This window comes from Eumetopias jubatus, unplaced genomic scaffold (genome assembly GCF_037043125.1).
Source record: "Eumetopias jubatus isolate StellerSeaLion01/CBP00866 unplaced genomic scaffold, mEumJub1_p1.0 scaffold_9, whole genome shotgun sequence".
NCBI lineage: Eukaryota > Metazoa > Chordata > Mammalia > Carnivora > Otariidae > Eumetopias > Eumetopias jubatus.
In genome coordinates, this window is record NW_028274815.1 from 118,724,210 (window position 1) to 118,751,147 (window position 26,938).

Below are 26,938 nucleotides of genomic sequence, written 5' to 3' on the forward strand. Positions count from 1 at the left end.
GCTCCCTTGACTGCCAGGACCCCACCTTCATGTGCTTTTCCTCCCGCATCACTGGCTCCTCCTCATCAGAGGGGCCCCAGGTCTCCGTCCTCGGTCCTCTTATCTCTGCAAACATCCCTCAGAGATCTATGTCATCCAGGCTTTAAATTCTACCTACATAACCTGCTGAAATCTCCCAAACAAATCCCTCCAGGCCCCCATCCTGAATTCCAGACTCCCATATCCGACTTCCTGCTCCTCTCTCTGGGTTCCCAACACACGTCTCAGAGCAAATTCCTGATTTCTCATCAGCAGTCCCAAGTCTGAGCTTTTTGTGGTGGTCCCCATCTTAAAGAGCATCTTGATTCTTCCCAGTTGCTCCCGCCAAAAACCTCGGACTCATCCCTGATTCCCCTTTTGCAGCGCCTCTCCACTTCTGACCCTTAAGTGATTCCTTGTTGACTCGACCTTCAAAATCCACTTCCCTCTGTTGCCTCAGCCCAGCCCCCAGCCTCTCACATGGATGCTGCAGCAGCCTCTTCATGGGTAGTCCTTGGTTCACACAGCTGCCCAAGGGGTCCTGGTAAAACCTGTAGGATCATGTCCCTCACATTCTCCCATCTCACTCATGGAAAGGTCAGAGTCCCCGCTGGGACCCACGTGCTTGCAAGGGCTTGCAAGAACCACTCCACCACCTTCACCTTTCTGCCCTTGTGAGAGGTCATGCTGCCTTTGCCCACTCCACTGCATCCTCACTGGTCTCCAGCTTCCTCAGGCATGCCAGAAGAGCTCTGCCTCAGGGCCTTTGAACTTGGTATTCCCACTTCTTCTAGGTACCATGTCTCATATGGTAGACAAAATAATGGGCTGCCCAAAGATGTCCATATCCTAATACCCAGAACCTGTGACCATGTTACCTTTTATGGCAAAGTGACTTTGTAGATGTGATTAAGGATCTTGAGACGGGAAGATTATTCTGGATGGTTGAGGTGGGCCCTGTGTCATCACAAACATCCTTATAAGGAGAAGAGGGAGGGAGGAAAGTCAGAAGGCTATGTGATGACAGAAGAAGGTAGAATAATGTGGGATCACAAACCAAGGAAGGTGGGGCCTCTAGAAGCCAGAAAAGGCAAGGGGATGGATTCTCCCCTGGAGCCTCCAGAAGGAACCCAGCTCTGCTAACCTCTTGATTTCAGCTTGGTGAGCCCCATTTTGGACTCCTGACCTCAAGAACTGTAAAGAATGACATTTGGGTTGTGTAAGCCACGAGGTTTGTTAGAACGGCAGTAGGAAATGGATACACCTCACTTCCCTTGGGTCATCACAGAGAGAAGCCTTCTCCAGCCAGCCAGTTTCAAATTCTCCCTGAAACTTGCTGTCCCTCATCACTTATTTTTCTTTCCTTAGCTTATATATTACCAGCTAACATACTAGGTATTATACTTCGTCTATGGTCTTATACCCCAATTGGAATGGGAGCACCAAGAAGAAAGGAACTTTATTGTTTTTCTTGCTCCTAGTTGAATCCCCAGGGCCTAGAAGAGTGCTGGGTGCATAGTAGGTGCTCAATAAATATTTCTTTATTGGCTGTGTAGTATAGTAGGGGAAGGTGGCCTGCCCTAACAATACAGCTTAGTGAATAAACATGACACCTGCCCAGATGGTTTACATGAATGATTTTGTCCTATCCTCAGAGCAACCCCATGAGGTTGGTAACATTATCATCCCCATTTTACAGATGAGGGTATGAAGGTGCCTGGAATTGAACTCAGGCAGCCTGACTCCAGTGCCTGCCCTCTGAGCCATGTTGCTGTTTCCTCCCTTTCTGCCCTGGAATTCTCATGGGGGTTTCTCTGGGGGAGAAAAGATTGAGCCCAGGTGCTGGAGGCTTCACTATCCAAAGGACTAAATCACTAATGGCAAAATTATGCTCATCAATGAGGAAGAGACTCTAGGGTGGAGTTGTTGCTGTTTTAATCTTACTGAGGTAAAATTCACACAACATAAAGTTAGCCATTTTAAAATGTACAACTCAGTGGCATTGATTAAATTTACTATGGCACCTGGATGGCTCAGTCGGTTAAGCCTCCGACTCTTGATTTCGGCTCAGGTCATGATCTCTGGGTCCTGAGATTGAGCCCTGTGTCAGGCTCTAGTCCTTCTCTCTCTGCCCCTCCCTGGCTCGAGCTTGTGCGCGCATGCTCTCTCTCAAATGAATAAATAAAATCTTAAAAAAAATTTAATGAAAAAGAATAAATTTATGATGTGCAACGCTCACCTCCATCTAGTTCCAAATCATTTTTGTCACCCCAAAAGAAAACCTCATACCCGTTTAACAGTTTCTTCCCATTCACGTTTCCGCCAGCCCCTGGCAACCACCAGTCTGCTATCTGTCTGTAGGTGTCGATGTACCCATTCTGGATATTTCATACAAATGGAACCACACAGTATGTGACCTTTTATGTCTGGCTTCTTTCTCTTAGTATGAGTTTCTGAGGTTCTTCCCTGTTGTAGCAAAGTGTAGCATTCATCCTCTTTAGGGCTAAATGCTATCCCATTGTGTGCATGCGTGTGGAGATGTAGCTGTGTGGTGTTATCAAAGGAATTTACATCTCTGATTTTCAGAGTCCACCAAATGGAGATCACACAATAACCTTGCAGGGCAATTGTAAAAATTAGACATGCCGGGCGCCTGGGTGGCTCAATCGGTTAAACATCTGTCTTCGGCTCAGGTCATGATCTCAGGGTCCTGGCATCGAGCCCCACATCGGGCTGCCTGCTCAGTGGGGAGTCTGCATCTCCCTCTGCCCCTCCCCCCCAATTTGTACGTGCGCACACGCTCTCTCTCTCTCTCTCAAAAAAAAAAATAGACATACTGGGGGCATCTGGCTGGCTCAGTGGAGCATACAACTCTTGATCTCGGGGTTGTGAGTTCGAGCTCCACATTGGACGTAGAGATTACTTAAAAATAAAAATCTTTTTTAAAGATTTTATTTATTTATTTGACAGAGAGAGACACAGCGAGAGAGGGAACACAAGCAGGGGCAGTGGGAGAGGGAGAAGCAGGCTTCCCGCGGAGCAGGGAGCCCGATGTGGGGCTCGATCCCAGGACCCTGGGACCATGACCTGAGCCTAAGGCAGACGCTTAATGACTGAGCCACCCAGGCGCCCCTAAAAGTAAAAATCTAAAAAAAAAAAATTAGACATGCTTTGTGTATATGAGGTGCTGGAAGCATAGTGGGTTAGTTTATAAATGGTAGCAGTGAAAACGATTATTCAACCAGATAAATTTATCATTAAAACATTCTGACCTTGGAGTGCCTGGCTGACTCAGACTCTTGATCTCAGGGTTGTGAGTTTGAGTCCCACATCATGCATGGGGCCTACTTTAAATAAATAGACAAATATTTTCCCCCTTCCCTGGCAAACGTTCTGATGTCAGGTCAGCTGTGATCTTAGCTTCTTCGGAAGACAAGGATGTCCTTAGCTGCTCAGTCCTGGGAAATGAAAGTTAAGGGAGGGGTTCTGAGGTTGAGTTCATGCTTGCTTTTGTACTGGCAGAGCTCTTTATATTTCTAGTAGATTTTGTTATCAGTATTTCCCTTGCACATTTATTCAACAGTTTTTCAAATAATGGAAGTTGAAAGCCACCAGGCAGTGAAGGGGGGGGAGGAGCTACCTTTAAGGAAATTCTAAATAAGCACACAGAAGGAGTTCATTAGTCATCAGGGGAATGCAAATTAAGACCACAGTGTGATGCCAGAATGACTAAAACGGAAAATACTGACCACACCGAATGTTGCGGGGGGGACATGGAGGGACTGGAACTCTCATACCTCACGGATGGACATGTCAAATAGTACAACCACTTTTTTTTTATTTTTTATTTATTTATTTTTTAAAGATTTTATTTATTTATTTGAGAGAGAGAGTGAGAGACAGAGAGCACGAGAGGGAAGAGGGTCAGAGGGAGAAGCCGACTCCCTGCTGAGCAGGGAGCCCGATGTGGGACTCGATCCGGGGACTCTAGGATCATGACCTGAGCCGAAGACAGTCGCTTAACCAGCTGAGCCACCCAGGCGCCCTATAGTACAACCACTTTAGAAGACCATCGGAGAGTGTCTTAAAAAGTTCAACATACGTCTACTCTGTGACCCAGCACTCCACTCCTAGGTGTTTACTCAAGAGAAAAGAAAATATTTGTCCATGAAAGTCTTGCACTAAATCCTAGCTAGAATATTCATAGCCGCGTTATTCCTAAAAGGCAAAGACTGGAAATAACCCAGATGCTCATCTTCTGTAGACTGGATAAACCGTAGCATATTATACAGCAAAATACTACACACCATAAATAAATGATCTACTATACATGCAATAATATGAATGACTCTCAAAACTATTATGTAGAATGAAAGAAGCCAAATATACTCACAAACACACAAATACAATAAACACTGGCTGTATTCATATGGAATTCTAAAGTAGACTAAACTGTGGTGATAGAAATCAGATCATTGGTCGTTCCCAGAAGGATTGACTAGGAAGGGGCACGACAAAAATTTTCTGGGTTGATGGAAATGTTCTGTATCTTGATACACAGTTGCCAAAATTGAATGCTTAAGATCAGAGCATTTCATTATGTATCAATTACACCTTAATAAAACATCTTCCTAGGGCACCTGGGTGGCTCAGTTGTTAGGCATCTGCCTTCGGCTCCGGTCGTGATCCCAGGGTCCTGGGATCGAGTCCCACATCGGGCTCCCTGCTCCACAGGAAGCCTGCTTCTCTCTCTCCCACTGCCCCTGCTTGTGTTCCCTCTCTTGCTGTCTCTCTCTCTCTGTCAAATAAATAAATAAAATCTTTAAACAAAACAAAACAAAATCTTCCTGTGGGCCAGGCACTAAGCTATGTGCTTTGTAAACATTATGTCGTTTAACTTGTCAGCAAATCCCATGAGGTAGATATTGTCTGTGCTTTACAAATAAAAAAAAACAAGCTCAGAAAGGTTAAGCAACTTACCTCGGGACACACAGCTAGAAAAATTAGATTAGAACTCAGGCAGTAGGACTCCAAAGCCCATGCCTCAAAGGTTCTCTCTTCTCCCTAACCCATTTTCTTTTCTAAGATTTTACAGATGGGGAAATTGTGTCTCAAATAGCACCAGAGGTATGCTCAATGCCACCTCTGCTCTTTGAAGTCAGACTTGAACTAGAACCCAGATCTCTGGAGTTTTCCTTCTGTATCACACGTCTTCACTTGGGCAAAGAAGTCAAGCTCACTCCTACTTCTGCCCAGCTCAGGGTTGGGAGCTAGAAGTACAATTTTTAAAGAGTTGAGTATAACATTCATATGATAAGAGACCCAAACCTAGAGCATAGATACTGAGACTTCAAAATGAGAGACTCAATTTTCCATCTGTCTTTGTACTGCTAGAGTAGTTCCAAAGGTTTTCTGTGAGTTGTGGCGGTTCACCATTCGCTCTCCCCGAAATTAAGCCATGTTACCCCCCAAGCGCTGTCCCTCCCCCACACACACCAGACTCACCTGTTACTTCCCTCCATGTCTTTCTCAAGATGTCCAAAGCCTCCAGCACATTCAGCAAGCTTCCCTCTACTTAAGAGGAACATGCATGAGTTCCTCACCCGCTCGTTGACAGAGTTCTAGAGGGATTAACATCAAGAACAACAAAAACAGCCCATCTAATTTGGTTTTAACTCACATCCAATGAGTCAACATTAGGAGTGGTTGTTGTCGGGTTGAGCCCATCAGGTTTTTTTTTTTTTTAAAGATTTTATTTATTTGGTCAATCAGAGAAAGACGTGTCATATGACCTCACTGATATGAGGAATTCTTAATCTCAGGAAACAAACTGAGGGTTGCTGGAGCGGTGGGGGGTGGGAGGGATGGGGTGGCTGGGTGATAGACATAGGGGAGGGTATGTGCTACGGTGAGCGCTGTGAATTGTGCAAGACTGTTGAATCACAGATCTGTACCTCTGAAACAAATAATGCAATATATGTTAAGGAAAAAAAAAAAGAAGAAGATAGCAGGAGGGGAAGAATGAAGGGGGGAAATCGGAGGGGGAGACGAACCATGAGAGACGATGGACTCTGAAAAACAAACTGAGGGTTCTAGAGGGGAGGAGGGTGGGGGAATGGGTTAGCCTGGCGATGGGTATTGAAGAGGGCACGTTCTGCATGGAGCACTGGGTGTTATACGCAAACAATGAATCATGGAACACTACATGAAAAACTAATGATGTGATGTATGGTGATTAACATAACATAATAAAAAAAAACCTCACATAAAAAAAGATTTATTTATTTGTCAGAGAGAGAGAGAGAGAGCACAAGCAGGGGGAGGGTCAGGCAGAGGGAGAGGCAGGCTCCCCACTGAGCAAGGAGCCCAATGTGGGGCTTGATCCCAGGACTCTGGGATCATGACCTGAAGTGAAGGCACACGCTTAAGCAACTGAGCCACCCAGGCGTCCCCCATCAAGTTGTTCTAAAAGCAATGCAGTCTTTGGTGTTTTTAGAAGGCACTACCTTGTATTTTGGGGCAATTTGGCTTAAACCATGACAGCTTCTTTTCCCCAGAACTTGGTTCTCTGAGAGGAAAAACATATAATAGAAATATATAAATGTTTATAATACATAAATATGTAAAATATATATGTTCCCCCAGCCTGTGTCCACTAAAAAGAAACTTCGTCTGGAGATTTCTTTGTCTCCTCTTCAAAAGTTGCAGAATGTATTTATGGTCTGCCGTTTCTCTGGAACTGGCAAATGGTGCTGTGAATGAATCACCCTGTTTCTTGGGAATGTTTTGCTCCAAGAGCTCGGGGGGGGGGGTACAACAAGATGATAAACAGCCTCTTGAATGATCTCTCCTCCCCTCACTGCAGGGCCTGAGGCCTGTGAGCTCACAGGACTGAAGGAAGCTGAGCTTTTGGAGTCGAGGAACCCTGGGCTTTCACGTTTACGGAAGGGGAGTGGCAGAGCAGCGCCCCGGCTGTCTGAGTATATGATTCATCCCCACTGCTGGTGGGCCCATGGACTTCATTGCTTTGAGGTTCAGCTTCCTCCTCTGGAAAATGAGGGCAGAAAGCTGATACCCCTTTTAGTTTTCTATCACCCAGGGGCCCTCCGCAACTCCATGGCCGCTTGGTGGAAGTGCTGACCCTGAAATATGGCACCTGCCTCCTAAGCCAGAGAAGGATCAAGGCCTGTGGCCCCCCACAAGACACCAACTGGTTTAGTTCAGTGGTGGATGGTTCAACAAACACACCCAAGGCCCAGCTCTCTCCAGACCCTGACCTGGGCACCGGGGACACCAAAGTGGATTAGCCGTGGCTCCCTGCCTAAAATTTGTGGGGCCAGGTGGACACACAGATGATTACAATAGACTGTGGCAAGCCTGCTGATACCATTCCTGAGGGGTTTTGGGAATGCAAAGGAAGACCCTGACTCAGTTGGTAGGAGAGTTCAGGAAAGCTTCCGGGGGGAAGTGACAGAGGATTAGCATCAGGTGGCATTGATGAAAGGAGGGGATGGAATGAGAACTTGGGCAAGCCCCTTCCCCACTCGGGGCCTAAGCCTCCCTAGAATACACTCATGGAAGACAGCCGACTCAGCGGATGGCCGTGGTCTCCCCACTCTGGACTGCTCAGGTGGGGAAAGTGTCGATGATTTTTGTTGAGCTTGGAGGGTGCCTGGTCCAGCAGCCAGGAGACGCTTTACCCTGGCATTCAAGGCCTGACGCTCCTTGGCTCCTAGGCCCATAGTCCTCTGAGAGCACAGGGGCGCCTACCACCCTCTCAGCTCTGGCCAAGTAAATCCCAGTTGGTGTGGGAATGGCCTGAGCTGAGAGAGGTGGGAGTGAGTCATCCTTCCCTCCCCTGACCCCGAGCCCTGTCCTCAGGCCCCTGGAGAATTGCTGCAGGGCAGGTGGGGGAGGGCTCTCTAGGCTGACAAAGGGCTTAGAGGCACAGCAGCTGGATGATATCAAAAGGGAAATTATTGTTCAGAAGTGTCCATCCCTCTGGCAACTTGCTGGAGTCCCTGACCCCAGGTGGGCAGGGCAGTGTCCGGGGGTCCTCAGTCCTGTCAGCTGCTCTGTCTCACCCCTGCCAGGTTGAGCCCCTGGAAAGTGTGAGGCCCACTTGCTCTCCACCCTTCCTCCCTTTCCCTCTGGACCCCCGACTCCCCTGCCCCTGCAGGCCTGGGGGCAGCTACAGTTGCTCTGTGGCTCAGTCCCCCTGTGTTCTTGTCTTCACTCATGTGGCCTCTGGGCAACGTCTGACCCAGGAGAAGCCCCTTCTGGGAAGCCCAGAGCCCCTTCGGAGGCCTCTTGCAGGCTTTTAGACACGAGGGCTCCTTGGAATGCTGCCTGCTTTCTTCTCATCCTATACATAACGTCCTACCCCAAGCCTCAGTTTCCTTGTCAGAGAAACGGGCATAACCAAAGCACCTTTTCCAAGGGGTTGGTGAAGGGATTAAATGAGTTAACACGAATAAGGCAGTTAGTGCCTGATGCAGTGTGTTCAATAAGTGTCGGCTGAAGCATTACTGATTTTTCAAAATCTCCATGGATACCTAAAGGGCTTCTCCAACATAATTTGGCCAAAACTGAACTCTTGACTTTTTCCCCTCAGCGGGCTCCTACCCAGGCTTCCCCATCTCAGTAAATGGCAACTCCGTCCACCCAAACTAGAAGTCTGGGGATCGGTCTCAATTCGGTCTCTCTGTGCGCCCACACTCCCGATCCGAGGGAGGACCGTGGGTGCTTCCCCCGTGCACTTGAGTCAGGCGCTTCTGGCTACCTCCCTACCAGGACTGAGCCACCTCACCCCCTCCCAGAGGGCTGCCCGCCTCTCTCTGCCCCCCTCGGCCCCCCTCCATGCAGCTGCTAGCGGGATCTTCCAAAAACATATGCTGATGTGCTCATCCCCTCCTTGTCCCTCCCCACAGCCCACGAGGCTCTGGGCTCCAGCCTCATCTCCCATTGCCCTCCTCGCCCTCACTGCTCCACCCAGAGCAGACCCCAGGGCCTTTGCCTGAACGCTCACCCCCCAAATCTTTATGTGGCCATTCTTTTCAACCTTCAAGCTTTAGCTAAAATTCATCTCCTTTGAGAAGCCCTCCCTGTCCTCCCGCCCTCCTGCTCCCCACTGACTCCCACTGACTCCCGCTCTAACATGTAGCACAGCCTGGATTTCTGCATCAGTAGGTTTGTTCTCTGGCTTACTGACCACCTCTCATTTCTCTTAAGGTCTCACCCTGTGATTTGAAGGCAGGCGCTGTGTGGGTTTTATGAACCAGGGTGCCACCAGACAGGAAATATTTCATGAACTCTTAAGGCCTCAGCCAGATCTCCAGACCTGGGCTCTGGGACCTTGGAGAAGTTACTCACCCTCTCTGGGCCTTGAGTTTCTAATGCCTGGCAGGTAGAGGGGTCCGGCTGGTGATGGCGCAAAGTGCAGCGGGGGGGAGGGGGGGATGCCGCTGAGCCTGGCCCTTTCACCTGCTGTGTATTTCCCAGGGCACGTTTCCTCCTGTAGACACAGAGAGCACTCTGTGTTTGCGGAGTTGAATCAAATCAAATAGCCCTGCCCCAAGGCCCTGGAAACACCTATACCGGCATCTCTAGGAATGGGAAGGGGGAGCTAGTTCAAGACCCAGGGAGCTAATTTAACTATTGGATGATTAAATATGTTTAATTATTGGGAGGTAACTGTGGTGGGAAGTTGAACACAGACCACAAGCGGCAAGAGGCCTGGTTCAAATTCGTGTTGTGGGGAGAAGCCTCCCTGCCAACTCTGGGCCTCCCCCATCCAACCATCTGGATGGGAGAGGTCTCAGCCAGGGACTGTGGCCCCAGGGAGCTGAGGCCTGAGCCAAGATGGGGGCTGGGATCCTTCCTGGCTCCTCAAGAGATCCCCACCCCACTGAGCTGGCATGGGCATGGGGAGAAGGTGAGGCCAGACTCAGGGCGTGCCTTGGGGCAGGGTGGCTGGCTCAGTTCCTGGTCTGGAAGCCTGAGCTAATGTGCTAGCCTCAGGCAGGGGCTGGAATAGGCCTGGCACTGCTCCAGGGGACCTGGGCAACCCAGGCCTGAGGTTCCTGTCCCAACAAGCATGGGGCCTATTCAGGGTCAAGCCCTGGTCTGGGCATGACCCAGACCCAACCTCTAACCCCTGGAGCTCTTGGTCTATGGGTGGGGGTGGGGAGTGCAAGGGTTAAAATGAGCCTTCCCTGTGAGAAGTGCCGATGGGGTCTGTGAAGCTTTGGCCTAGGCTGGAGGCACCAAGAATGCACAGGATTAACCAGGGAGGAGAGGCAGGGAGAAGGACATCCCAAGTGGAGGGAAAGCGAGAGCAAAAGCCCAGAGGGGAGACAGTGGCATGGGTAAGGGGGTGACCAAGATGAAGATGGGACTGGAGGGGCTTTCAGGGCCCCGTGTGGCCTCCTAAGTACGGGGTCTGGTTGGAGGCCACAGGGAGTCACTGAAGGACCAGAGCTGTGGTTTAGAAAGAGGAACACGAGGGCTGTTACAGAACGAATCGGGGACGGGAGATCAGACAGCAGGATGGTGTCTGGATGAGCCAGGCCCCACCTGGGTGCAAGGGACCAGAGGAGGGGTGGTTAGGGTGGTAGAGGCAGCAGGTCTTGGGGGTGGGGTGGGGGTGGGAGGCTGGAATGCCTGGTTTCTGGCCGAAGGGCCTGAGAGGATGGAGCAGCTGTCCCTAAGTGGGGGACCTGGGAGGGGTCGAGTTTCAGGGAACAGAGGATGTGTTCTGCTTAGGAAAAGAGGGATATCCTGGAGCCCAGGGTGGGCACTGGGGGACTGTCCTGGGGAAGGGTCTGCGGGATGACGGATGGATGCATGCAGAGCTCTGTGGGGAGGCAGGCAAGTGGAGACGCTAGGGCTGCTGGGGGGGGGGGGTTGTTAAAGCTGGGTGGTTGTCCCTTCCTTCTCAGATCTCCCTCCGGCTCCTTGGAGGCAGGGAGCAGGCTTGGTTAGGAAGTGTGGGGGGAAATGTTTCTGGAAGGCATGTGGAAACCTATTGGAGGTCTCAGAGGACTGGGGCTCCTGTTGCCTATAGCAGTGACCTGGATAACACTTCTATTGGCTTCCCTCCTTCCCTGGCTCTGCAGCTTCTTGGATCCCTTCCCAAGTGAACACTTGTCTCAGGGTTGGCTTCAGGAGGGCCTAAGATAAAGTCTGGTTGAAGCCATGGGACTGTGGGCTCCTCTTGGGCTAGCATGGGCTGTGTCCTTGGCCTTAAACCCAGGCCCAGGGCCCAAGAGCCCCCACCCCCGCCATTTCCGCCTCTGTAGAGGGTTTGTGGAAGTAAACAGGGTGAGCCAAGGCTGAGGGGAAGGAGAAGAGCAGGGTCCTGGGACAGCAGGGAGAGAACTGGGCACTTCCCCTGGGAGTTTCAGTCTTCCTCATCAGATGGGGCCAGGAGTGAAATGAGCATCAGGATCCCAGGCAGATGCACCTCCAGGGGCCAGCCCAGATCAGGTAGAGAGAGGTCAAGTGCATGACCAGCTCACCCTTGAGGACTTTGGCTCCCAGGAGCCCTGAGCTGTGGAGCTCTGGGACCAGGCCTCGTATTGGGCGTTCAGATCAGTCGGGGAGCAAAGACAGTGATCAGAGTCACAAATAACCTATATTACTTCCTATTGCCCCAGTAACATGAGCTTATGGTAGAAAACTGCAAAAGAAAAGACAAGCACAAAGGAAAAAAATAATTCAGCTCATTTATGCTCCCCGACTCCTAGGACGACCGCTAAAAACATGCTAGCGTTTATCTTTTTCCTATGCCCACTTTTTTTTAAAACGGAGATGGGATTATATTATTTCTTATTTTTTTAAAGGTTTTATTTATTTAGTTATTTAGAGAGAGCACGAGCAGGGGGAGGGGCAGAGGAAGAGGGAGAGAGAGGATCTCAAGCGGACTCCCCGCTGAGCGTGGAGCTTGACATGGGGCTTGATCTCATGACCCTGAGATCATGACCTGAGCTGAAATCAAGAGTTGGATTCTTCACTGACTGAGCCACCCAGGCACCCCGGGATTATATTATTAATATAATATATTAATATGATATAATAAAATATAAATAAAATGTTACACAACATTTTAATTTACTAATATAGCATGAGCTCTCTCCATGGCAAAATATATAGATCTACATTGTTAATTTTAAGGCTGCCATCGATGTCCACTTTATTCATGGAATCTTAAGCTGGCTGCACTAGAAATAATAGTAACCACAACAATATATCCACTGATGGAGCACCTAGCCTGCGTGTGTCATGCTAGTCACTGAATAGCCATGTGAAGTATGTCTTGTTATCTCCAATTTATAGATGAGAGAAGTGAGGGTGTGAGGAGTCAAGTGACTGGTTTAAGGCCACCGGGCTATCGAGGCAGGATTCAAAGCCAGGTCTCTGTAGCTGCTCTTTTTTTTTTTTTTTTTAAGATTTATTTTAGAGAGAGAGAGTTGCGGGGGGGAGGGGAAGAGGGAGAGAAACTTCAAGCAGACTCCCCACTGAGCGAGGAGCCCCACACGGGGCTCCATCCCATAACCCATGAGATCATGGCCTGAACCAAAACCAAGAATCGGAGGCTCAACTGGCTGAGCCACCCAGGCGCCCCCTCCATAGCTGCTCTTGACAATGATGTTCGGCTGCCTGGTGGGTCCCCCTCCTTGGGCCCCTATATTTGTTTCCACCCAGAAATTTGGATGAACTGGAGCCCTGTTGTATGCATTTCACCAGTTCCTCTTGGAGGGAAGCCTTATATTGGGGTTGGCACTGTCCCTCCTGCCCATTCTCTTAAGGTTCCCTGGACGTGTCACTGAAGCTCTTCCCTCAGCAGCTATGGAAACAACGCTGACCCGAGAGCGAAAGGGACTTGCCTAAGGCCACACTGTGCAGAGACTGCACTGGACTGGGGTCCTGGTTTCCGATTCTCTCCCCTGAGGGTGGACAAAGCATGTGGGATGCAGGGGGACATAGACGTTAGAGGCCCAAGCTCCAAAGGACCATCCCTGTGGCATCAGCCCCCAACCCTGACACAAGAGTTGCCATAGGCGACCTGTGAACGGTTACCAAGGCCAGGACTGTGAGGGGTGTCTGTGGAAGGCTTCCAGGAGGGGCCCGGGGTGGGGGGCTCAGTAGGGTTTGGACAAACGGAGAGAGAGGAGACGGCGGACCACACTACGCGGCCAGATGTGTGGAGGCAGGCACGGGACAAGGACAATGACCAGATGAAGGGTCTGGGAGTCTTTCAGGGGCCAGAGAAGACCCAGAAGCCCCTGGCCCAGCCTTTGGGGCAATCCCCTAGCCACCGCAGAGCCCGCCTGGGTAATTCCTGACCGGGAACCGAAGGAGGAAGTTGTAGAAGCAACCCTCAGCCGGTGACTGGGAGGCACGGCTTGGTTTCATTTCCAGACTGAGGCCTGGACTGGCTCTAGTGCCCACCCCCACCCTGGCCCATCCCCTGCTGCCTCTGCCCTTGGCTCAGGCCGTTGTGAACCCCATAGCCCAGGGAGGCCAGGAAGGAGGCATCAAGGCCAGGAAATGGGGAAGTCCTGTCACGTGGAAATGCCCCGGGAGAGAGGCCTGATGCCTCTTTCTCTGCCAGAGCAGACAGTGAACTCCGGAGGCCTAGGCTGCTGTTTCCACTTCCTCCCTGCCTGGCAAACCCTTTCCTGTCTTTCAAGACCCAACCTGAATGACCCTCATCTGGGCGGCTCCTGGAGAAACCTAGGCATGCTGAGAAGTGGTTACCTCCTCCGACTCTCCAGCCGGCAGACTGCCCTTAAAAGTCTATGGAAAGAATACCTTGTTCATGGAGTATGTGCAGCGCATAAGGCACCATGCTAGCTAGCTACCTCTTGGCCTTGACACCTTATTGGATCCTCTCTCAGCATCACCGGTAGTTGGTACAATCGCCAGGTGCTTGATGTCACTGGCAGCAGAGTGAGGCTGGGCAAGGTCACACGGGCTGCACATGGTGGGGCTGGATCTTTTGATGGGGAAGTTCATGGCTTCTGGCCCTCCAGCTTGGGATGCGTCAGCATCTGTTTTCCCCTTCTGGCTTGAGAGCCCCCAAGCGTCTGTGTCCTTGGACACCTGGCCCAAAGGAGGTGCTGAGCCATGGACGAATCTTTGAACTTCTTAACCTGCCTTCACCATGACGAGGACATAGCCTGGTGCCTTGTATACGAGAGGCATTTAATATGTTCTCGTGATATCAAGAGGCTTTGATCGTGGCCTATACCCCACAACCAGTTTCCCCTCTGAGTAACATCTTGCATTAGTATGGTACATTCATGACAGCTAATGAAACAATATTGGTATATGATTATTTTTTTTTAAAGATTTTATTTATTTATTAGAGAGAGAGCAAGGGCAGCAACAGAAGCAGGGGGAGTGGGAGAGGGAGAAGCAGGCTTCCCGCCGAGCAGGGAGCCCGCTGTGGGGCTCGATCCCAGGATCCTGGGATCATGAGCTGAGCTGAAGGCAGACGCTTAACTGGCAGAGCCACCCAGCTGCCCCGTCCTTGGCAGTTTTAAGGAGAACTGCAGCTAATATTTGTGGAATATCACTCTACTGGAATTTGTCTGATGTTTTTCTCATGATTACATTGGGATTACGGGTTCTGGGGAGGAAGACCACAGAGGTGAAGTGCTGCTCTCATCACATCATATCAAGGGCACATATTATTACCATGACTTACCCCTGTTGATGTCGACCTTGACCACCTGGCCGAGTTGGTGTTTGTCAGGTTTCTCCACTGCAAAGTTACCTCCCTGCCCCTGCTTCCACACTGTTCTCCTTGGAAGGAAAGAAGTCACTAAGGAGTTATGCTCCCCTCCTCAAGGGCAGAGTAGAGTACTAGCATTTTTTCTTCTTGAGTATCTACTTTTCAAAGCCCTCCCACAGCACATTGCTACAGTCCGTCTTTCCAACCGAGCCTGGGAACCAGTGGAAATGGAGACATTTCATGAGGGGGAAGTGGAGGCTCAGGGAGAGGTGTGGGGTGGGGGTCAGCGGTTGGGTCAGGCTCTGTGGGTCCTGCCTCTCCCTCTTGGACTTAAAATAGGTGAAGGTCATGAAGGCCGAGGCTCATAGAAGGTCTGGGCAGGATAGAACCGCCAGAGTATCACTCTCAGAGGGACTTGAATTCTGCCTGGGTTTGAATTCGAGGTCCTGCACTCCCTCACTGTGTCATGTCACCTCCCTGAGCCTCAGTTTCCTCATCCGTACCATGGGGATAACAATAGCTCCTACTTCATAGTGCTGTGAAAAACACGAGCTACTACACACAGAGCCCCAGAACGGGGCACTGCCCAGGAAGTGGTGTGCACAGTGAACGTGAGCTGGGGCTGTGATGATTATTTTTACAAGTGTTCTTTGAAGCCCTCCTGTTGCTGGCTGTCTCCTGTCTGCTCAGCAGGTTTCTAACCCCCTCTGATCTGGGGGGGTCACCGCTTTGGCTGCAGATTTCCGCCCTGCCCTCTGCCCTCCCACCAGGCCAGGCGGATCAAGGGCCCTGGCTCCTTTCATCTTTCCTCACATTCAGAGACATGGTGGAAGGAGGCCTGGGCTGGAGGGGGGCTGGCTCTGTCTGCCAGAGGACCCCCCCCCCCGACCCGTGACCTTGGGAGAGTATCTGTCCTTCTCTGGGCCTCTACTGTGGCCTGAAGGGAGCGGTGGGATGATGAACGGCTGAGTTTCTTGGCTCTTGGCCTTCACATGAACCTGGGGGGGGTGGGGTGGAAGGTGTCTCCCTTCTCTTCACATGGGCAGGTCTTTTCTGCCTGTGACAGAGGAGGGAAGAGTAAGGCTTAGCCTTGCAGGCAGAGGGCCCAGCAGGTGTAAGGCCTCCAGGTGGAATGATCTGCTATGATGGAATGACTGCAGAGAGACCAGCTTGACAAGGAGGGAGGGCGATCAGGGCCCGTGTGGGAGGCCTGAGTGGTTGGCAAGGGCCAGATCAGGCTGATGCACTGAAGAACTGGGCATCTCTGTGTCACCTGTAAAGAGCAGTCCCCCGGAACGGGCCACGCCCCTTCCACAGCCTCAAGCCAGAGCCTGCCCTCTCTTCCACCCTGTTCTTTCAACCTGAGCCCCGTGGCTTCCAACAGACAACTTGCAGTCCACCTTCTGGGGGAATGACAGGGCTGGTCTGGAATTTCCCGCTGAGAGTATGTGATGGGTCAGCTTCCTAGTCGCTGCTTCAAGGGTGAGCTGGGCACCGGATGGGCGTGGCCACTAGGCCACCATTGAACCAGAGCCACCCGTGCCTTGAGTGAAGTACAGATGGGGCCTCAGATCCCATGTCACGGGAAAGCTCTCCCCCAGGGGACTCCTGCCCCTTGTGTGGGTCCAGGCCTCCCTGACACCCTGTCCTCCATGTAGCTTTGACCCAGGTTGGGCGTCAGAGGGAAGAGGAAGTTTCCAGAGATATAACGTGTTGACATCAGTACTATCTGTCATTTGCTGGGTGCTTTGGGTTCGGAGATTGTCCTTATAGTATTCCAGGCCTGGCCCAGGGCTTTGTGTCCCGTTGGTGGTCCACAAATGTTTGTTGTCCATTAACGATGATGAATAATTTGTGGGTATTAAGCAATGAGTGGCTGTTTTACTAACAAGGCTTTAAACAGAATAAAGCACAAACGGTTGCTTATCCACCAGGCCAGGGACTCTTGCATCTGTATAATCACGGAAGCTGGTACAGTTGTTGCCCCCACTCCACTGATGAGTAAATGGAGGCTCAGAGAGGGCAGGGTCATATAGTCAATGACTGGAGGAGTTGGAATTTGAACTTTTGTATGTGGACGTCCCTAGTCTGTGTGATCTCTCCAGCCAACTGGGCGGTTTCTGCTCTGTGTTGGGCATGGGTCAGACCATAGTCCCTGCCCTCAGGGTGGGGACAGACTTGCAGTGTGCCTCCATCAGGGGTTTGTCAGGAAACATGTCCTGGAAGGGGTGGCATTTATTCAGGACCTTGATGAGCGGGGCCGGGGGGAAGGGTTGGGAAGCTAGATATATGGGGCAAGCATTCCTGGCTGGCTTACAGCCTGAGCAAAGGCCCAGGGGGGTTGGTTTGAAAATAAAACACTTCCACCGCTCAGTAATGAAGCCATCGTATTGGCCACATCCTCCTGAAGGGCGGGGCTCCTGAGAACCTCAGCCTCTGAGCCAGCCCTCAAAACCCGTAGTGACTCCAGGTGGAAGGCGGCATCTGTGCTTACAGAGCCAAGACTTGTCCCAGTCGCCCCCACCTCCTTCAAGAGAGCATGTAGGGGTATGAATCCGGGGGCCTCACACATACTAAGTGTAGATCACCTGTTTCATCTTCAGGAGAGCCTTCTGAGAGAAGCACGATCTTTAGCCCATATTGCAGAATGGCACACTGAGGCTTAGAGAAACAGCATGCTAATGGTCACATATACAAGAAGTGGCAGAGTTGGGACTTGAACCCAGATCCATGGATCCAAAGTCTGTGATTTTAAATCCCTCTGTCCTTCCAAGTCCAGAAGAAACCCAGAATTTTCCATTGAACTCCTAGGGATGAATGTGCTGAGCTTGTAAATATTTAGCACACTGGAAGGAAACCCCCCCTCCACCTTATTACCAAGGTGTAACTATTCCCACCAACTATGGCTAATATCAAGCTACCAACGTGACATCATTGACCTTGGAGTTGGAAAGAGATGAGCACAATTAGCTCCTATAAATGGTAAGAGTCAGTTCCAGCACCCACTGGGTGACTATCCTATTCCGGCTGAGTGTGGCCAGTGAAGGCCTTCAGGAGCGAGTAAGAGAAACTGAGAAACTTGCTCCTCCAGCCAGGGGCCCGCCCAGAATCCCCGGAAGCTGCAGTTAATCTTTAAGTCAGCCTCGCAAATAAGCACAGCTATTCAACCAGCCCAGGCTGGCTTCTGCGGCTGGCTCTGCCGCTGACTTGCTATGGGACTTCAAGGGCACTGCTGCCCCCTCAGGCCTCAGTTTACCGACCATAAGAGCTACCATTAACTGATACCATTAGCTGAGCACAGCCGCCTTCACCCTTGTCCGTTCTGACCTTCTCCGGAGTCCTCTGTCGCCACGTTCACTTCTGTTTTACAGGCGAGGGGAGGCGCTGGGGAAGTCGGTGGGCTTGAACCCAGATCGGGGTGCCTCTAGGCCTTGCTCATTCCTGGTCTCCTGGAGGCTCTCTTGTGCTCTGAGGCCTTTGCCTCCTATACTCTAGGGTTCGCCTCCCAGCTCTTCTCAGGAGGAGAAGCCTAGGCCTGGTGCTGTTGGACCAGGCTGGGCCTTAGTTTCCCATCTGTGAAATGGCAGAACTTTCAGAGAAGGAGAGAGGAAGCAGGTGGTGGTATTTAAAGCTGGTTTTAGACCCACCTTTCCCTATGCCATGATCCCTGGAGGACAAGTGAAGAGCCAAAGGTGGGGTGCAGTTCTGGAGCATGGGCTGGGAGGTGGTGGGGGTAACACTGTTGGCCTAGTGTTTGAGGGAACCTTTGTGGCATAAAGCAGCGTTTCCTTATTGTCCCCTTTCTCTGCTAAACTCCTTGCCCCCTGCATCCAGATGTAATTTGCCTCTTTATTTACTTGGAAGTGTGATTGCCACTAAATACTGGCTTCAGCCCCCTCATAAGCAGGAATATCTAGAACTCAATGACTTCTGATGAGCTGCCTTAGTTACTGTTTTGTTTTTTAAATGCACATTAAAATGAACACATATCGGGGTGCCTGGGTGGCTCAGCTGGCTAAGCATTTGACTTCGGCTCCAGTCATGATCTCAGGGTCCTGGGATTGAGTCCCGAATCTGGCTCCCCACTCAGCGGTGAGTCTGCTTGTCCCTCTCCCTCTGCTCCTCCCCTTCTCCCTGCTCATGCTCTCTCTCTCTCAAATAAATAAAATCTAAAAAATAAATAAAATATAATAAAATGAAATGAACACATATCTATTAAAATAAATGTTGCTCCTCCCCACACTGTTCCTCCTGCCCCAGTCCTTACTTTGGGAATCTCAGGTCAAGGCCAGGGTCCAAGGCCTCGGACCTTCCTTCTCTGTGCCTCAGTTTCTTCATCTGTAAAATGGGGATAATCATCAGTCTGCCCAGCCTAGGTGTTGTTAGGAATAGATCCTAAAGTCTACGTGAGCCATTAGTATGGTGCCTGGCAAAGAGTGAGGGTTTCATGAGTGCTGATATCATCATCATCATCATCATCATCATCATCATCGGTAATTGAGAAAGAGGTGAATTTGGGGTAAATAGGGTGGGTGGGCTGCGGGCGGTTAGGGAGGGCATTTTGGCTTGAGGGTATTTTGGGGTCCCACAAGGTGGGGCGCTCTCTCTGGGCGGGGCGGGGGCAGGGTTTCTGTGCCTGCGCCCCCTGCCCCCGCCCCGCCCGGACCCCCGGCTCCAGTGGGGTGGGGGGCCCGCGTGTGGGTCTCTCCTAGGTCACCCGCAGGGAATCCGTCCCCGCACGCTTCCTCGTTCCTCCTCCTCCCGGCGGCCTGCCGGGCCCCTCCTCCCTGCTCGCGCGCTCCCTCCCTCCCTCCTCTTCCCTCCCCGGGCCTCCTCCTCCTCCTCCTCCTCCTCCTCCTCCTCTCCTCTCCTCTCCTCTCCTCCTCCTCCTCCTCCTCCTCTTCCTCCTCCTCCTCCTCCCTTTCTCTCTCGATCTGTCTCTCCCGGCCGGGAATCCATTCCGGCCTGGGAGCCGGAGCGGCCAGGCCGCCGTCTGCCCGACCCCCTGGCCGTGCGGCGGTCCGTCCTCCCGTGCGTCTGGCTGCGGGCGCGCCCGCCTGCCGACCGGCCCAGGTGAGCGCCCCCCGCCCCTCCGCGGGCCCCCGGTCCCGGCCGGCATGGGGGAGCCCCCGCCCGGGACCACCGTGGCGTCGGATCGCCCGGCCGCGGGGGGCTCCTGTCCACCCCTCCAACCTCCACCCCCGGGTCCGAGCCGCGATCCCCGAGCGCCGGGCGGGCGCACGGGGACCTGCCCGGCGCGGCCTTTTGTTGTGATGCCGCGGGGGGAGGGGGCTGGGCGGGGGGCTCCGGGGGGTACTGTCGGCCCGGGGACCACCTCCGGCTCACCCTTCCCCTACGAGCCCCCTGAGAGCGGGAGCCGGGCCGAGCCCCCGGGCCAGGTCTAGGCCAAATCTGAAATCTGAGCCTGTCGGCGCCGCCTCTGGCCGCGGCTGCCGGGCCTGGCGCCCCCCGGCCGGGGATGGGAGGTGGAGAGGGGGCGGGCAGGGTGGGCCTGGGGGCGCCGAGCCAGGGGCGCCGGGCCCGGGCACCAGGACCTCCCTATCCTCCTGGGGCTTCGGGTAGGGCCTGGTGCCGCCGGTCTGGAAGGGACTGGGCCACACTGTTGGTCCCCGCTGCCTCCAGCCCCCAGCCTCGCACCTGGCAGGCCCAGCCGCCTGCCTGCTCAGAAGTTGGCGAAACTTTTGGGTTTTCTCCACCAGGCCGGGTCCATCTTCCTGCCTGGGCTTCGGCTGGGGGTGAGTTTGAGTGCCAGCCAGCAGGGCCAACTACTTGCCTTGCCCTGTGTGGTCAGATGACTGCCTACCCTCTCTGATCTGGGGGTCCTGATCAGTGACAAGTGGGTCCGGTTGGGACTCCTGGGCCGGTGGAAGGATGGGGGTGAACAGAAGAGGCTCACCTGTGGGGTATCAGGTCCGCCTCTGGGGCCCTCTGACCGGACAGTGGGCAGAACAAGTGAGCCTTGTCCAGGTGGGGTCCCTGAGCTTCAGGACCTCCACAATGGGGGCAGTGGTCCCTGGGTTACCTGGGGGGAGTCCAGGCCCAGCCACAGTGCCGCTGACATCAGACTTGTTTCAAGAGGCCAGGCTGGTCCTGTTACTGACCCCCTTCTCAACCTCCTGACTGGGCAGACAAGACACCGAGATTTCTTGTCTCACTGGGTGACCTGGGCCAAGGGATGGCCCCTCTGAGCCCCCGCATGTGGAATGGGGGAATCTCCATGAAGGAGCTTGGTGTGTAGTAGGTGCTCAATAAATGGGCGCTTCACTGGATGAATTGCCTAAAATGGGTGGGGGCTGAGGGTGCTGGTCCTAGTGGGCTCGTGTCCAAAGGAGGATGGATTGGTGTCTGAAAAGCCACCTCATCACCCCTTGAGAAAGAGCTTGAGCACAGTCCTGCCATCCAGCAGCTGTGTGGCCCTTAAGCCACTCAGTGCTTCCTTGGGCCTCAGTCTTAAGTATAAAATAGGCCGCATGGAGAAACTGAGGCTCAGGGAGGGGAGTGAGTTGACCAAGCCCACACAGCTTGAAGCTGGAATTAGAACCTACACTTCAGAGACCCCAGTCTGCCTACCTACACTTCAGAGACCCCAGTCTGCCTGCCTTGCACCCCTCTCCAGTGTTGGGGGAGCAGGGGTTTCCCAGTCTGGGATGAGGCACGCAACAGTGTCGGAAAAGACTGTACTGATTGATGAGTGATTGCATGGAAGCCACGAGGCCCTTTTGGTGGTGTGCTGATGTGGTATGCCTTGGTGATGTGGTCTTTCCACCCAGGAAAGTGATTTACAATGTGTCACCTCTCTCAGCTGACTGCCTGCCTAGGCCCTCCTGGGCGGCCCCTGGGCTTTTATCCTGAAGATGTCCTGCCAGCATTGCCCTGTCCTCTGTGAGCTGCTTATCTGTTCTTGTTCTTGAAGGCTTAGCTTCAGGCCCACCTCTTCCAGGAAGGCTGCCTGGCTCTGCCTCCTCTCCCCAGCCTCTTCCTGAAGCATGAACTCTCTCCAGCTCACAGCACCGTGCCTGCTTTGGCTTCCTCCCTGATTGTGACCTGGTGGGTGGGTGGGTGGGTGGGGGGTATGTCTGGCTCCCCTAAGCCCCAGGAGCCAGGGAGGAGATGGTTCAGTGACCTGGTGACAATTACCTACCCGCCCCCCCTCCCACCAACCCCCTGGTCCTAAGTTGACCCCATTTTCCCAAACCTGCCTAGATGCAAACATTCATGACCCTGTATGAGCATCTGCTGTATACTAGGAGCTTCAAACTCAGGCTGAGCAGTGTGGTGATGGGGTTAGTAGTGGGAGTTGTAGGAGGCATCAATCAGGAGGCTTCCAGGAGGTGGTGCTGAGGGAGAGCAAGAAGTTTGCTCAACAAAGAAGGAGGGAGGGTGGTCTTTCTTCCCTTCTATTCAGACACTTCCCAGGGCCCCTGGAGTTGTGGAGTGTGGTCAGCCTGGGTAGGTCCTTGCTGTGGAATTGTGAACAGGTCCCTGGCCTCCCAGATATTTGAGTCTAGAGGGTGAGCCAAGTAGCAAACAAGTTGCCAAATAAATTAATATATAATCACAGATGCGATAAGGGCTCAGAGAGAGAGGCGTGGATTGCAGAGGAATCTTGAAGGAAGTATGTAGGAGTTGGCCAGGCATGGAGCAAGGGGAAGGGCTTGCCAGCCAGCGGGAACTGCATGTGCAAAGGCCCTGAGGTGGGGGAGTGTGTGTTGTTATGGAGAAACAATGGGAAAACCTCTGCGTCTAGAGTGTGGAGAATTAAGGAAAGTGGGTGAGAGGTGAAATGGGGGGTGTTTTGGGGGGTGTTATCAGCAGGGCCGGACCGTATGGGGCTGTGTGGGCCTTGGGGAGGAGTTTGACCTTCATCTTCACACAAAGGGCTAATCGGTGTCCCCCGTGTGAACAGCCTCATGCTTAAGGCCAGGGGTACAGAGCTGTTCAAGGCACCTGGTAGAAATAGATCTGTGGGCTGGACTCCATGTATTCTGTGGGGGCCTAGATCAGGAGTCAAGAGGAGGAGGCATTTGAGGTTGGGCTTTGAAAGTGGAGTAGGAGTTCACTGGCCAGGAAGGCAGGAGAAGCGGGGAGCCAGCAGTTGGTGAAGTGCATGCAGGGCGGCTGGAGGCTGGGAGTGGGGTGGGGAGCAGGCAGTGGTCATCTGGAGACCAGAGGTATGGTAAGGGCTCAGGAGTCAGACAGGTCTGTGTTTGAGTTCTGACCGTCTGCACTTGTTATGTAGCTTTGGGTCATTCACCGTATCTTTCTGAGACTTTCTTTCTTTGTCTTGAAAATGGAGACAATAAATATCTCCCTGTCAGGCAGCTGCTTAGGGAAGGGGACCTGCCTTGAGCGGTGTTCCACTGGGTGGTCTTGTCGGCTGTGTCTCTTAAGACTTTAAGTGGATGAGCTCACGGAGCCCGAAGGTGCTGGTCTGGGCAGGAATGGCCTGGGAGAGGCCTCCCGTGTGCTGGGTGATTTGAGTCCTGCTCAGCCCTTGCTATACGAGGAGGGTCAACTGGGGAGAGCACTACTGGTCTACCTCAGCCCAGCTTCTCGAAAGCCTGCCTTACGTGAGATTGATCCATTTTCCAGAGGTAAATACTAAGACCCAAAGAGGAGAAGCCACTTCCTGCCTGGGTCGTGTGGCTCCTACACCTCTCTCTCCCCTTGGGTCCCTACAGTCCTTTACTTCCTGCCCCCCCCAACTGCTCTTACCCCCTTATCTCCACGGTAAACCACTCTGGTTTCCACTCAAGCCACTGGGCGGGGCGGGGGGGGGGCGGGTACTTCCTCTGGGGGCACCTCAGTTTCCTCATCTGTGAAGTGGGGATAATATGAGTCATGCTCCTAGGATGCCCAAGAGGACTGAAATAAAGCATTTAGCACACATTAACTAGATAAATCGGGGTGGGAAAGACCCAGACCTGACTCAAGTCCTTCCTCCTCTGGCAGCGGAATCAGTTTCTGAAGCTGTAAAATGGGCCTGGGGCTTACCCTTAGTAGGGCCAAACGGAGAGTGGGAGGAGGTTGTACCTGCCTTTACCTGGTAGCTGGCTCTGCATCACACTTCTGGGAAAGGTAGGCCCAGGGCATGCTTCCCCTGTGTTCAAGGCCCCATTCCCACTGTACGTCCAAAGGAGCCTCGGCCTCTGCACACCTCCCTTGTGAAGATGGAATGCGCTCATTTCTCCCGGTGCCTTGAATCTACTGGATGGATGCTCAGTAACTGTGACATTCTTCTCGCTCCCCCTCCCTCGTGGGGGCTCAGGTAGTGTCCAGTCTTAGGATGGCCCAGGCCTGCACTGCGTGTTGAGAAGCCTTCTGAGGCCCAGTCTTGGCTTCCCGGAAATGAGTGCTGTGACGGAGTAGTGATGTCTGCCGTTGGCGGAGGATTAGAGCAGGTTGTACACGTGCATGGGTTTGTCATTCCTGGTCTGTTCTGACCTTCTCTTTTCACAGATGGGGGAATTGAGGCCAGAAAGACCCAGGACATATTATCCAAGCTGGGAGAAAAAGGCACGTCTCTTGTCTTTTGATCCAGGGCTCTCTCGACTCGGCCAGCCTGCCGCTTCCCACAGGACAGCCTGGGTGGGGCCGAGTCCAGGGGTAGATGAACGGGGAGGACCTCAGAGCCCACAGCCAGAAGCAAAACCCCTGTTCCCCGGCTCCCTGCTATAGGACCTTGAGCAGGTGACTCTCTTCTAACCTGGGCCCCAGTCCCTCTCCTCCCAGCAGGGCTATCCAGAGGAGTTCTGGAATAAAATGAGAAGCATCTCCTGCCCTGGCCCTCAGTTTCATCCTCTGCGCAGTGAGGTCTTTTCCCTCACTGAGGCTCTGCGGTGGGGATCCTAGCTGGGGGCTCCTCCAGGGCAGGCCTGACCGAGTCCTCTTTGAGCCCATGTGGGGCTGTTAGAGACTGTGGGAACGAGTCCTCTGAATCCTTAGACCTGCTGGGCTGCGAGGCCAGCACAGGCTGACTCCTGGTGCCGGGGGCGGAAGTTGGGGTTGGGATGGTGTCCGGAAACCCAGCTCCCCTGTCCAGGCCTGATTACCGTCTCTCGGCCCACCCAGATTTGCTGCCCTGCCTTTGACTCTGTCTGATGTGGATGTCCTCACGTCATGCCCTCTCCAGCCAGGTCACTGCGAGGTGGCCCATTCCATCCTTTGCGCCGGCATGGGGTGGGCAGAACTTTTGTTCCCATTACACAGGAAAGGAAACTGAGGCTCAGAGGGGACAAGGGCTGGGGCCACTGTCTCCCAGCACAGTAAAGTGTGAGCCCAGACTTCTGGCTTCTGGGTGATTTGTAGCATCCGATTCCCACTGAGTGTGCCCCCAGCTTGCCTGAAATCCTTCCCAAGGAATAGGGTTGGGGGTGTGTTGCTGAGGGCAAGTGGTCCTGACTTTCTGGGCTTCTGCTTCTGGATGGATCTCCATTCGGATCTGGAGTATTGGATCTTGCAGGGAGCCCCCAGCTCCACGGATTGGCATCTCACGGGTGCTCAGTGGGTACTCATGGCATTAAGGGAGTGGACATAGTGAGGCTTTTTTTTTTTTTAAGATTTTATTTATTTATTTGACAGAGAGAGAGACAGCGAGAGAGAGAACACAAGCAAGGGAAGAGGCAGAGGGAGAAGCAGGCTTCCCGCCGAGCAGGGAGCCCGATGTGGGGCTCGATCCCAGAACCCTGGGATCATGACCTGAGCCGAAGGCAGATGCTTAACAGCTGAGCCACCCAGGCGCCCCCATAGCGAGGCTTTTGGAGCCCATTGGTTCTGGGTTCCAATCTTGACTCTGCCATTTGCTGTGTAGGATTGTGGGAGAACAGTCGCGTGGGGCCCTAGTATCCTGTCTGTGACACGGGGATGACAGTGCCAGGACCAGCGTTGACAAGGTGGTGTGAGGATCAGATGGGCTAATGTCGGGCTGCTTTGGCAGAGTCCGCACACAGCAAGTGCTTCATGGTTCTGGGGGCCCGTGATTATGAAGGCAGTTCCCTGACAAGGCGGGGATTCGGGACTGGAATTGCGGGCCAATTGACCGGGGACTCCCCGGGGCTGAGACTGGATGCTTGTGCCTGTGGCAGGCCTGTCCTACGGGACGTGGCCGAGGGGAAGGTTAACCAGAGACGGTGCTCGTGACTGGGTGGATTGGAAACCACCAGCGCCGTCCAGCCTCCCTGAGCCCAGCTCCCGCCTCCACCCACCTGTGACTTGCCCACCTGCGACTTGTCAAGGCCTCCCGGTGCCCTGATCCCTGGCACTTGCGGCCTCCTCCCTGAATGGGTCCATCTGTCCGAAGGTGACCACCGATGGAGCTGTGAGGGCTTCGCATCTTGGCCTGCCTGGCCTGCGAGGCAGGAGCTACTGCTGGCCTGGTGCTTTTGGGGAGGTCGCTGAGGCTCAGAGAAGGGCCAGGTGGGCCCGGGGCTCCTCAGCAAGGGCTCCTGGAGGTGAGCTCTTCTCTGCCGCACCCTGGCCACACCCCCATTTCTCTTGTACCCAGGTGGCGCTTTAGCCACCTGTCTCCCTGTGAGCCTGGGTTGTCCAGCCTCCGTGGGCCCTCACTGTCAGTACTTGTCTCAGTGGCTAAGAAGCCTCTGCCTCCAGAAGGCTTGTAGTGACCACCCTTTGTGCCCCAGCCTGAGTCCATTCTTCCCTCCTCTGCACCCTGCTGCCCCTTCTCTGCCTTCCCTCATGGCGCTGGCACGTTCTGTCCCAGATGGCAAGTCTTTTTGCCTTGTAGGCAGTACGGGGGTGACCATCACTCCACGGGTGCCGCACTTGACAGTTTACAAAGCGCTTTCCACAGCCCCCTCTGGGCATCCCCGGCAGGGCCAGGGGGAAGGCAGAACCATCATAATCGTCTTCATTTGGCAGATGAGGAAACTGAGGCCCCAAGACAGGGTCACCCCAGCTGCTCTCTCTGCTTGCGCCGATGGGACCGAACCCCACCCCCACGAACCCCCAGTCTCCTGAGGCAGGAACCCCTCTCTCAGAGCCCCATGAAAGGATTTGGAGGTTCAGAGAGGTGAAGTGACTTGTCTGAGGCCACACAGCCTGCAAGGCGGGCAGAGCTGGGAGGGTTCCTTCTAGGACTCAGAGAAGGGCCAGGTTGTGCCCACGTTCCCACCCCTTCTGAGTGGAGACCCGATGCAACCG

At 53.3% G+C, this 26,938-nt stretch overlaps 1 protein-coding gene across 3 annotated transcripts in view; it reads left to right on the plus strand.

Annotated features, from left to right (window-relative positions):
• Window positions 1-6,911: 6,911 nt before the first annotated feature.
• The window catches only part of SRC (SRC proto-oncogene, non-receptor tyrosine kinase), a 62,752-nt gene continuing 42,725 nt past the window's right edge, over window positions 6,912-26,938 (plus strand). For 2 of the 3 annotated variants that reach the window (XM_088026767.1, XM_088026769.1), the window contains exon 1: window positions 19,632-19,831. The gene's annotated coding sequence lies outside the window, so the exon portion shown is untranslated. Of the gene's footprint in view, window positions 7,649-19,631; window positions 19,832-26,938 lie in introns of those variants that run through there. The other variant, XM_088026768.1, reaches the window with a different exon arrangement.